The following is a 13,638-nucleotide window of genomic DNA, read 5'->3' on the forward strand; positions in this document are numbered from 1 at the left end:
TTTGAACACATGGGCCTACATGGTCTGACCAAGAGGTTAAATAGAATGGTTGATCAAACAAACATCACGATTGGACCCCACCTAGCCGATGACTATTTGCTAGTTGTTATAGCCAACGTGAAAGGAGAAAAAAAAAAGAAGGGGAAATCCCATATTCTTCTCCCTCCATTCTGGCCATGGATTTGTTGGCGAAACCAATGAGGAAACTCCCTCCTCAATCTTGGTCAGGCAAACAATCTCAACCCTCTACTAATAGTGGACGCCTCCTCATAGATATCAATCATGTGGCCCACCCAAGACTCGAATGAACACAATATTTTGGCCCATGACCTAACATGACCTTGCAAAACTAACAAATGTAGTAAATTCCTCAAAAAATACCCCTATGGGCCCCACATCCAAATGCATGTGCATAAGGTGTTTGCCATGCATCGAACCGTCGAACACGGTTAAACTATGTTTGATCCATAAAATCCCAAAAGAAAAGGAGAAATTCCTCCCCATTTTCTCGTGGCTCGCAACTTAAACGGACAGCGTCCGTTTGGAGTTGTTGTGGCCCACTATCATGAACATCTTTGATGATCCAACCCATCCATCTTGTAGACGGGTCAAAACTGACCAAACCCTCGTTCGCGCCACCCATTTCCAGATAGTCATGCATGCACAGCTTCAAGCACAAACAACCGACTGTAAACGGATCCGCGCCACCATGAACTGTGCGGACCATCCAGAGCATGGATCCACCTCATATTTTGAGCTCTGGACCGAGGCTTCTCAAGGAATCTGATGGAAGGAGTGGATTCCTCAGACATCAGAGGATGTGGACCCCACTGTTAATGCCAAAACTGACTCGTCCGCAGCAATATGCAAGAAGCAGGAAACACGGAACGACCCAGATTTCTCTCCCCGTTGGATGACCCACCTTCAGATCCTTTGTCCAAACTAGACCATCCAAACCCTTCCATAGGGAGATTTGACCACTCCTAAGAAGTCAGGTTGGGAGGATCGGATCAATGGGCACCCCGATATCAGTTGTTACACAAGTTGTCCTCCCTATTTTCGCTACGCAGGAAACAGACTACGTAAGCCAGACTTGCGAAAGCTTTCGCAAGAAGAATCTAGAAGACTCATTGAACTATTATAAAAGGGCACCCTCGCCTAGTGAGCAATGTCCAGCTCCCTGTTGGACGTAGCAACAAGGAAAGAAAGAAAGAAGGAAAGGGGAAAAGGAAAGAAAGGAAAGGAAAGGAAAAGAAAAGAGAAGAAAGGAAAAGAGAAAGAAAGAGGAAGAGAAAGAGAAAGAGAAGGAGAAAGAAAGAAAGAAAGAGAAAGAAAGAAAAGAAAGGAAAAGGAAAGAGAAAGAAAGAAGGGTAAGTCGACCTTAAGGTGAAGGTTTTATCCTTTAAGCTTACATTAATTTAAGTTGTTATATTTATCTTACCTTTTACATGCTTTCATGTTATTATGAATCCTTCCTGCATTTATATGTTTTACCATTAATTATTTATCCTTTGGGATTATAATATAATGTTGATTACGAATAATCTTTATGAATTTATGTGGGGCGATAGATACAAGCCTTACCCTTGCCTTTATCAATTCATTGAGTTGGCCCTTGCCACTCTCCTCTTTATTGAGTTGGTTATTACCACTCTCCTCATGTTTGAGTTAGCCATGGCCACTCATCTATTTGTTGAGTTAGCCATTGCAACTCTTCTCTTATTGAGTTAACCATTGTCACTCTCCTCTTTATTAAGTTGGCCATTGCCACTTTTATCTTTGCTGAGTTGGCCATTGCCACTATTCTCTTTATGTTATTGGTCTTGTGCTATCTCTTTTAAAGGGATCGGGCATGTGTCTTGATATTCCTAAACTCCCATGATTCAATGGATTTTCCCTTTTGGTGCAAGTATTATGTTGGGAATCCCTCTTCTAGCGATCGACTAAATATCATGGATGTAATGCATTTTCGGTTGCGGCCCTGGGGCGACACGTAATTCCATGTTTCATGGGTGATGGTGCACAAATTGATGTATGTAAATCATTATACGTTTCACATCAATTCTTTTCTTTTGGGGGTTGGATGTCACACTTAGTCACTCCAATCCGGTCTTTTCTTTTGGGAGTTGGATGTCGCAATTAGTCGAGCCAATTCGCGTTGCGTGATTCACTTAGTCATCTGTTGTATTCGTCTTGGGATAATCGTATAAATCCATGTTAAACGTGGGACACGCCAGCGAATCTCCGTAGTATGAGATGCGGGGCGAGTCGGATAACTATAATCGTATTCCACATTGTGGCGATTGCTAAGTGTGATAGACCCCATATACTTTGCTAGTCATGCATCTCATATAGATTGTTTGTGCATTGATACCTCTTGTAGTTGTGAAGTACGGGACGTATTAGAACCTTTACATTACTTTTATGAATCTCTTGAATTACTGTTAATCTTAAAGGATAACCATCACTATGAGTAAGGCATTGACTCTCTCCCAACCGTACAGATGATGCAGGTGATATAAAAATTGAAGACTTAGAGAACCACCTCCCTATAGAAGACTATACCGAAAGAAAACGAAGATAGTTTATTTATTTAGTTTTATACTTCCGCTGTGAACTCGATTAATGTAATAAACTTCCATTGAGAAGGCATTTGATTATTTATTGAATTTCTTTACTCTAATGAAATAATCAATACAATTGATTTTATTCTCATGAATGAGTACCTTCATGAATGTATTCGGATGCGATTTAATTTTTTTTTAAAAATGGTGCGATTTTAAAGCATCCAATTTATACATTATTAACACCCGATTTTCTCGGGCACGAGTATAAACTCTGGTTGTGAAATTTCAGGTGTTATACTATCACTCAAAAACTGCATTTTTTAAAAATTGTGATATAACTTGCTTTCAGTGAGCACTTGAAAGACCTGCTTGAGGTGTTTCATATGGCTTACTTCATTCTGATTGTATATCAAGATGTCATTGAAATAAACCACAATGAACTGCCCAATGAATGGCTTCAAAACTTGGTTCATCAGCCTCATGAATATATTAGGCACGTTCGAAAGACCGAAGGACATGTCCATTTATTCATACAATATTTCCTTAGTCTTAAAGGTTGTCTTCCATTCATCAGCCGGCCATATTCAAATCTAATGGTGGATGCTCCTTAAATCCAATTTAAAGAATAATTGTGCGCCCTCAAGCATGTCCGACACATCGTCCAAGCGTGGTACGGAAAACACATATTTTATGGTGATTTTGTTAATGGCCCAATTGTCGACACACATTCGCCAACTCCCATCTTTCTTAGAAGTTAATAAAGCCGATACGATGCATGGGCTCATGCTTTCATGGATAAGACCCTTACGGATCTTTTCCTCCACTTGCCCTTGTAGAATATCGGACTCATCTGATAGTGAGGATGATTGGGTAAGCTGGACCTAGGGACATGGTTGATACGGTGCTGAATATCTCGCATGGTAGGCAATCCATCGGGAAGTTCATTGGGCCAAATTTCTTTGAACTTATGCAGCAAGAGTTTTAGTTTCTCAAGGATGTTAGTGGGCTCAAGTTCCTTCCCCTTTACTATTAATGCATAGTCATGTCCTATTTATTTGGATTCCTCCATAAAGTCCCATATGGTTAAGAGAAAATGGCTATCCACTTTAGAAGTTTCAGGTGGCCCCTCTGGATCCATAGGGGCTAATATGGTTTTTTGGCCATCCTTGATGAAAATATACGTATTATCTCGCCCTTTATCAGTGACGTCATGGTCGGATTGCCATGGTCGACCGAGTAGTATGTGACATACCTCCATGTCAACTACATTGCATCCTACTTTGTCTTTATAATGTTTGTCAATTGAAAAGGATATAATACACTATTCAGTTACCTTCGTCTCACTGACCTTCTTGATCCAATTGATCGAATATGGGGAGGAATAACGCTCCATTTTTATTACAAATTTTCCACCATTAACATGGAGATGATGTTGTCACTGGTCTCACTGTCGATGAATACATCACAGACTTTTTGATTCATCGTACACTTAATTCGGAAGATGTTATGTCATTGTGGGTGTACCTCTTTCCTTGACACATACAATAGTCGCCTCACGACGAGCGACTCGTTATGATCTTATTGAACCCAACCTGTCTCAATCGCCTCATCTTCTGTGGCATGCTCCAGCTCCTCAACATCTGGGTCTTTATCGACATTTTCAGCACTACCATCATTGATGGCGAGGTTCGCCACTTGTCGTTAGGGACAAGTATTTGATAGGTGACCTGGTTTGTCACAATGGTAGCAATTATCGGGTCTTGGCTGAGCATAGGGGTTCAGGATCCTTCTCGGACTAGCAATAATCGATACACCTCTTTGGGGCCTAGCTTACCCACTTCCCTGATCTTTGTTCATAGGTGTAGGAGGTTGAGTACGTGCTCCTATATATTCTTTCCCTCTGGGCTATAAGCTCCCTGGGACGGACCTATCGCGGCGAACCTACTGGTAGGATAGGTCCGTGTGTTGGGCCATTCAAGCTGTGCTTCCGCTTGGGTAGCCAACTTGATTGCATCATTCATCATCTAAATGAACTACATCTAGACCCGATCCTGGATTGTCATACGCAATCCACCATTGAATCAGGCGACTTGTTGCGATTCAGTCTTGACCAAATCATTACGCGCTGCCAAGAAGTAGAATTTTTCTGCATAATCTCTCACTAATCAACTACCCTGCCAACAATTTTAGTATTGCTGAACAGTACATGATTGTAGTTGCTAAGGAGGAATCGTGTGCATAGCAGCTGCTTCATGTCATGTGCAGATTGTTGCTTGTCTTCTCGTCCATACCAGCTGTCACTACGCCAAAATCGTGGATTTGCGACAGACTAAATCCGTCGTAAAACAAAAAAAAAGACGGTTTTTGTCCATCGTTGTTTACTGGGTCGGTTTTTTTTTCCGACGAATTAATATGCGACGAATAAGGTCCGTCGCAAATTACCGACAGATAAGATCCGTGGCAAGAAATTTAAAATCCGTCTTTGAATTTCTGAAAAAACCGCCGATTTATTCATCATTAAAAATATTGGCAACGGATAAGATCCGTCGCTTGATTGTCAACGTTCAAAAATTAGCGACGGATTTGGTCCGTCGCTAAAATATCTATGAATAAAAAACAATATCAGATTTTAAAAAAAAAAAAAAAAATCTAACACCTGATGGTCATTCAAAAAATAATTCACACGATTGTTTAATAAGAATCCCATTCACAAAATTAAAAAGATTGTGCTTAATATGAAACTGGACTAAATATCAATGTGTTTGGATGCTCAATAGGCCTGAATATGAAACTGAACTAAATATATAATAAATAAACAAAATTAGGTCAGCTACTGATGAAATAAGGTAATGTAAAATTGTTGCCTCGACAATATTCACAAATTAGACATGTGGCCCAATGGTACTAGTCATTTCATCCTAGTATCTTGGTCTAGAGATCAGACCATGGTATATCTACAAGTGTTTAAATATCAAATAGCATGTAGCGTAGTGTTCACCTATCTGAAGCATGAGGTACAAGCTACATAGGATTGTTCCATTTAGTAGATCTTTGGGGGGCTAATAAATCCATTGGGGCCCATCAGATCAATGATGTGGATAATTACTACAAATTATACATACTACATGTATAATCTTATTGATATCCTTGCTCAAGGATCATACAATTCCTCTTCCTGGATTACCATCTTTCTTTATCATATTGAAACATCAAGAATGCAATAATCTTATTGATATCCTTGCTCAAGGATCATACAATTCCTCTTCCTGGATTACCATCTTTCTTTATCATATTGAAACATCAAGAATGCAGCAATAAGCTTGAAATGGCTATATTCCTGAATAAAGTTTCTTCAGTAAGACAAGCATGCATTACAACAGAGAAAAACTGGAAAAGAAGTAAAGAGGTTTTAAAAAAGAAAATGAAAAAAAAAAAAAAAAAAACAGATGGAATGACCTTTAGGAAGTTTGCTGCTGAGCTGGACAATCTAGATTGTAAACAACCTGCACATGACTTGATCCAATATGTAAACACCCCATATTAGACACAAACACACATACTAAGTGAATTTATTTTGAACCTGGCTGTACATTGACTTTGGTCCATTGGGCTTTTTGTCCCTACTATTCATGTTTCTCCTACAAGTATGGCCTGCTCAGTGAGTGTATTGGCCTGATATTTGGAGTAGGGCATGTTGTTGGAGATCCAAACCTGAGGAGTGGCAGGGATCTCTCAAATGCCTGCCACATCGGCATGTGTACCCCTTCACCTCACTCATGCATGTGTGCTGCATGTGTAGTGGGTGAGAGACCACCTTAGAAAGTGAGGGTGAACTATCATTCCACTCTAGTCTGTTTAACATTGGATCCTTTCCACCTACATCAGTTAGCAATACACATTGTGCCCAAAAAATAAAAAACTAAAAAGAAGAAGTTTTGATATCATCCTCAAGCTGTAATAAAAAGTCAGCTTCCTAGAGTCTACCTGCTAACCACTTGCTTATTGAATCAGCCTATTTTGACGACCAGTGAGATGATATTGGGGTGGTCTACCTGATGCATAGCCTAGATGTAGCACATGTATGCCACATTCTCATGTGTTGGGATGTTTGTTTGTCTATTGAATTAGCAAAACTTTACAAGAAATGATGGACCTTCTGTGCCCATCACCTCCAATGGAGCACCACAAAGTATCTAAGTTAGTGCTATGGTGATCAGAAACTATTGATCTGGTGGACCGCCACACTGAAAGGTAGTAAAATATGCAATGATCGGGGGATATTATTTCCTTCTACTACGAGGAAAGACTTTCTTGCGTGAACTGGGAATAAAGGGCAGCTACATGCAGGAAAAATATTAGAGAAAAACTTTGATACTCTGGAGTATGGTGGATGATACACAGGCACTTATAATTTCTTAGAAATTGCATACGTAGAATACATGTAGTTCAAATTAAACCGTTGATATTATGGCTCTCAGTTTAGAAGTATCATGGTCCCCAAATTAAGATGATTTGGTTAGCTGATAGTTAAGAATGAAAAATAAATAACAGTCCTGTTTCATGCACAACCTACAACTGATGATGGACGGTCCTGATCGGGTTTGGTTCTTAAAAACCTAGATCTGATCGTGTTTGGGTACCCATTGGGTCTTTGGATCTAATTTTGGAGTTCGCTTTGGGACAGTTAAGAGCATTTACATGATTGAGCCTACCTTCTATACAAAGGCAATTTTTCCTTTCTAATTTCTCTATTTCTTTAGAGGATAGATTCAAAGTTCAAACTAAATATAAATCCTCAATGAAACATATTATCTACAATCCTTCCATTCCTAACAATAAATATATAAAGGAATTTAGTTGCAGGAAGTAGGACAGAATCTGCGTAGAGTAGTTGAGATAAAAAAATTTAGCCACATACAAAAAATATTGAACTTAGTATTATCTACTACATACTAGTAACATACAACCAATATTGGGGCACCATACCATAAGCTACATGAATTTCATGTCCCCCTAATCAAGATATCCTCCATTGATAACATAACATATATATATATATATATATATATATATATAGATATATATATATATATATATATTAAGTTGTTTATTTTCATTCACATTTGCAAATACAATACATTAAGAATGCCTTATATGTGATGTAACACTCAAACTGCCACCAAGAATCCATTTTAAAAATTACAACCACACTAGGACGCAAAATATCGCTCTTGAGCATCATATCAGCCCATTGAACAATACAATACACTAACTTGATATTATGGTTGCATTTTACACGTTGCTCAATGCATTGATTTTGGTTTTCTTTTCCTTCAAATAAAAATATAAAGAAAAAAGATACTGTGCGTGCATGCTTGTATTTGTGTGGATGCATGTTCCTGAGGGCATGGTGGTGTGTTGAATATGCTTTCCACCAAAAAGGTTAAACTCACACTGGTTTATGTGAGCAAGAATAGTAGTTTATGTGAGCAACCAACATGATCCTAATGGGGCTAACTTGAAACAAGACTAACATAATCAACTTACATGATCCTAATGGAAGATAGTTCGATATGCTTTGCATAGGTAGTCAACTTACACTATGCGGTGGAGAAGGAACAGTTGAAAATTTTGAATTCTGTCATGGTAACTTGATCTCCACTTCTTTCATATCACGGACACCTAATTCTTTTCATTCATGCAAGCATTGATTGAGCTATGCTCTGTTGCCAGCACATGTACGAATGCTCCCACAACCTAATAAGCCTACAAGGATGAATAAATTAAACAGAGTACTAAAAACAAGAAATTTCCCAAGCCCATACACACTTTAATCCCTTTCCCAACCACTTGCAAACACATTTGAGATCTAACGTTAACATAGGATGGGCCACACACCTTGAATCTTCGGGCATGATAAATTACCATATAGACTCAGCAATTGAAATGATTGAGTCGCACAAATCATTGCACTCCACATGATCAAATTCCTCTTAGGAATTTCATCAAACACACCATGTGCACACCCAATCTCTTCATCCCTTGTACTGTCCTTGTACATTAGTCTTGTATAAAACAATCATCATGAGAAAATTGAATAATATAAGAATCATCAATGCATCTTTTAAATCCAAGTTCCACCATTTATTTACTCTATGGTTCGCAAATTTGCACAAGCTTTTCAATTTGCAAGGTTGGCAAACGTGAATGCATGATAAATGAAAGAATAATCAAAAGATGGAACGGGGAAAGTAAATAGAGACTTCGTTTATTTGTTTATTTATTTATTTTATCTATGAAATAAATTATTAGACACTTGAAGATTTACTTACAATAGCTTCCCGAATGCAGAAAAAAGAACAAACTTTTAGCTGAAAAAACAGTTCTTTTGATGGATGGGCAAGCAAAAAGAGTGACCTTTTCAAGTCACTGCCTGACAACTGCCTACAAAAGAAAGAACTTAAATGGTTGCAGTAACAGAAGCAAGAATTATTAGAAAGCTGCATTAGGTGAAGTTGAAAGGTTAGAAATTAGTCTAGTCGATTCATCGCTGCATAAAAAGGTTAGAAACAAATTGGCACTTTAGAAAAACTTTACCAAGTCTTTTAGCATCCTTTTGTTCATATAAACTGTAACCCACTCTACCAGTAGACTAACCTGATTTTTAGGCAAGGGCATTTACATAGTGGTGCCCACATGATGGATGGCTTGGATCTCACCACGCATGCCATGCTATTTAATCTGGTAGTGTAGATGGTCCACCCTCTAGAGATGTGGGCTTAACAAAGCGCTTGCATCAAAATCATGTCTTGTGAGAACTCGATTAAGATCCCACAAACATATCCAAATACTATGCAAGATATTCCTTTTGAAATGTTCCTGATTTTTGCCAGTATAGTTATTCAAACATGCAAAATCCACAATAAATCTTCATGATCATGGGCATGCGAAAAAATCTGTTAAGATTAGGTAGATGAACAGCGATCACCGAGCACAGGAAATAAAGACCATTTAAAATTTCAAAGATACCTGCTTTCGACCATCATCAAAGCTGCTTCTAGCAAAAGGCGTGACTGATGATCAGTGTTATAAACTCTAGCATAAGCTACATTCTCCAAAAAATCAGCACCGTTCAATCCAAACCTGCAACTCAAATGTTTGTCATGTTAACAATCTAACGCTGCTAGTATAAGACTAAAAATATTCCCAAGCCATGGAACCTGTCTGCAATCTGTAAGAGCCTTTGTGGCCTGAAAGTGCCCTCAACTTATAGGCCACAAGTTTAACCTTCTTCATTTCAGGAATTTCCATATAGTTAAAGAATCTCTCAACTTCAGAAAGCCAATTGAGGAAATCTTCACTGTGAAGTTAGCCATTGAAACTAGGGATATTGACCTTCATCCCAAACTCTCGATCTGACCGATCTGCTTGATCACCGCCTTGCCTAGGATATTGGAAGATTATGTCATCGACCTCTTCGTCGCTAGATTCCCCTTCCTCAGGAATGATCCTTTGGTTCACCGCTGGCACCATCCTGCGATTATGGCGATTACAAGTTCCAACAATTGCTGGTGGCAAATCACCGCTAGGAACACAGAGTTGCCCTATTGACGCAGGGGGAGGACGTGAGGTCGAGCACCGTCTTCCTCAAGAGGATAACTATTCCGAATCCACGGAACTTCTCTGGACTCCTCACAGAGACTTCTCGAATCCACGAGGAAAGAAAGAAGAAAATAGAAATAAATTCTAATAAATTCGAAATTGATTAATGAATAATTGATAATCCTCTAATGTGTCTCCTTACACCATTAATATAGGAAAAAAAAATAAACTAAAATTCGTAATTACCAAAAATAGCAAAATTCTAACTCTAATAGAAATCCTAATTCTAATAAAACTCTTCTAAGGCCTAATTTCTAAAAATAAAAATTGCAAATAAACTTTCTCTAGAAGAGTCCTAGTATAACTAAAAGTTATTTCTAAAAGGAAAGAAAATTTAAAGCTCTAAAAATATTTAAAAAATCGGAATTACTAAAAATAGTAAAATTTTCCTAAAAATTCGTTTTTGAGCTGAAAGCGCGCCTTTTTTGACGAAACGGACAGATGCGACCCACTTTGTGGGTCGGTTCACCTCGGATGGCCCATTTCAGTAAAGATTGATAGGTTGTACGCCCCGTAACGATACCCGGATCAAAAGTTATAGTCAATTCACGGTCCATCTTCTTTTGGCTCAAGCATGCTAGGAACGTGTCTGTGACAGGTTCTACATCACCTATGGCCTCCGTCATGCGATTGATGGCAGCATGCAACCCTTGCATGACTTGCTGATTCTCTCGCTACACTGCTTTGAAAGTTATCGCCATTAAAAGATGATTCCATGGAGCACCGTCCATGGGATTGTTGCCCAACTCGTCGTTAGAAGCCATAAATCTGAGGAAAAGCCTCGCTCTAATAGCAAACTGATGTAGGGGAGTATGTGTAGAGGTCGAGCACCGTCTTCCTCAAAGGGATAACTATTCCAAATCCACGGAACTCCACTAGACTCCTCACAGAGATACCTTGAATCCACTAGGAGAGATAGAAAATAGAAATAATTCTAATAAAATTTGTAATAGTTTGATTAATGATGAAAAATGAGCTTACAACCTCTTAAATAATAACATAAACCCTATGAAAAAGTTTCAGAATTAAACTATAACTAAAAATTCAGAAATTGTGACTTATTATAAATAGTAAACTTACTATTTATAGACGGTCGTGATTCCTACTAGTGCGCATGGTTTTCAGCAAAAAATAGTAAGTGTCCTATTTGGCCAAACCATAATGTCCCCTAACTATTCTAAGCACTTTTCATGTTGGGCGCAACTCCTAAAGCCCAGTGTATGAAGAGTTATACTCAAACTAAAACTTACTATAAATAGTAAAAATGAACTTAAAACAGGAATTTGACCATCGATCTAATAGTATTTCACAAATTTGGCATGTGCAACCCGGCATAGCGAGGTTAGGTGGCTAAAGTAGCTCGTCCTACTCCAAAATCATATATGGCATGTTGGATAACTCATTCTGGTTTGCGAGATACATTTGTTTTTTGTTCTGATGGTCTGCATCACCTCCATCTCTGATCGGGCCTTTTCTGGTCCATCGTGGCCATGAAATTATCTGCAACCTACTCTACATCACAATTGCCACATCAACACCAATTTAGACGGTTGAATGATAGCGTCACTTGGATCGTAGACTTTAGAGCTCTATGAGGGACAGAATCGTTGAGGACGAAGAAGGAATCTCTGAAGTCGAGGACAAAACCAGGCTAGAGGATTTACGGATTGTGGAGAAAGGTGGTGTGAGAGAGAGAGAGAGAGAGAGAGAGAGAGAGAGAGAGAGAGAGAGAGAGAGAGAGAGAGAGAGAGAATTACCTTTGGCATGAAGAGGGGAGCGACTGTTGAAAGAGATTAAGAATGAGGCCGGATAGCCTGTGAAAGCCTTTCGCAGGAAGTTGGGATGCTACGTGGGGCCCACCATGATGTCTCTAAAAAATCCACCCCATTCATCTATTTTTTATTTTTTTTACATCATTTTAAGAGATGAGACCAGAATTCAAGTGGATGCAAAACTCAAGAAGGCTATGCGAAAAGGAAAACTTGAGAGACTTCTCCACAGTTAAAACCTTCCTAAGCTCCATCTTGATGTTTATATGCCATCCAAACTGTTTATAAGTTCATTCTCACTAGGATGATGTGAAAACATAAAACTATTAGCCTTATAATAAAATTTTATGGCCCTATAAATGTTTAAACGGTGGTCACTAAATCTCTAGAGTTTCCTCTTGTGCCGCCCACTTGAGTTTTGGATCCACCTGATTTTTTGTCTAATGTCCTAAAATGATATGAAAAAATGGATGAACAGGGGTGGATTTTTCATAAACATCATGGTGGGCCTAACGTAGCATCCTAGGCAGGAACAACTTACGAGAGACTTCCGCAGTAAATCCGTGTCAGCATTTAGGGGTTTTTTATTTGAAAACCGTTCCAAATTTATAATGGCCTAAAGCCATTCCTAAACCAAAGAGGTAACAGTTCCAAATTTATAATTTTGGTGTAGTGAAAATAAAAATAAATTCTAAATAAATTGATTATAAAAATAAATTCGAAATGAATTGATTGATAATTTTCTAATGTGTATGTCTCCATGTTACACCATTTATAAAGAAAAAAAATTAAACCAAAATTCTTAATTACCGAAATTAGCAAAATTCTAACTCTAATAAAAATCTCAATTCTAGTAAAACTCTTCTAAAGCCTAATTTCTAAAAATAAAAATTCCAAATAAGCTTTGGCTATAAGAGTCATAACATGATTACAAGTTGTTTCTAAAAAAAGAAGAAAATCTAAAACACTAAAAAGAAGAAAACATTTTTAAAAAAATCAAAATTACTAAAAATAGTAATTTTTCCTTAAATTTTCATTTTTGAGCTGAAAGCGTGCATTTTATGGAAAAATGAACAGATGTGACCCACTTTGTGAGTCATTTCACCTCAGATGGCCCGTTTTAGTAAAGATTGATAGGTTGTGCGCCCTGTTACGATACCTGGATCAAAAGTTACTGCCAATTTATGATTCACCTTCTTTTGGTCCAAACATGCTAGGAATCTCTCTATGCCACATCCTACATCAAACCCCTCCACTTGGGAAAAAAACTCATCCTTGAGTTACTCAAGTGACTTCAGTCATGGTACTCAAATAATTTCTGGCACCAATGGTTTTCAGACTTTGCCTTGTAGTTTGCATTAGGCTCTTGAGCTGACATAATACATGTACTCATGCTCTCCTTGACTTGACCATTGTAGATCAGTTTCATTTAATTGTGCCTGCAAAATTTCACATCCTTTCTGATAGTGTGGACAATTAGCTAGGCAGACTTGCTCTTGACACAAGATCATTGTGGTTTTGTATATCTTATATGGGAGGCAATTCCTTAGGGAGTTCACCGAGCACAATCGTCTTAAACTCCTGCAACATTGGTTTCAAATCCTTTGGGATATTCACAGGCTCCATATTTTTTTCCTTTT

The 13,638-nt window shown here is 38.2% G+C and overlaps 1 long non-coding RNA gene across 1 annotated transcript; it reads right to left on the reverse strand.

Annotated features, from left to right (window-relative positions):
- Positions 1-8,586: 8,586 nt before the first annotated feature.
- Positions 8,587-9,831, reverse strand: LOC131235514 (uncharacterized). Its single transcript, XR_009166184.1, has 2 exons — positions 9,788-9,831; positions 8,587-9,710 (listed from the first exon to the last, which is right to left on the reverse strand). It is a non-coding gene; the product is annotated as an uncharacterized LOC131235514 (long non-coding RNA).
- Positions 9,832-13,638: the final 3,807 nt, after the last annotated feature.

This window comes from Magnolia sinica, chromosome 19 (assembly GCF_029962835.1).
Source record: "Magnolia sinica isolate HGM2019 chromosome 19, MsV1, whole genome shotgun sequence".
In the NCBI taxonomy this organism is placed as follows: domain Eukaryota; kingdom Viridiplantae; phylum Streptophyta; class Magnoliopsida; order Magnoliales; family Magnoliaceae; genus Magnolia; species Magnolia sinica.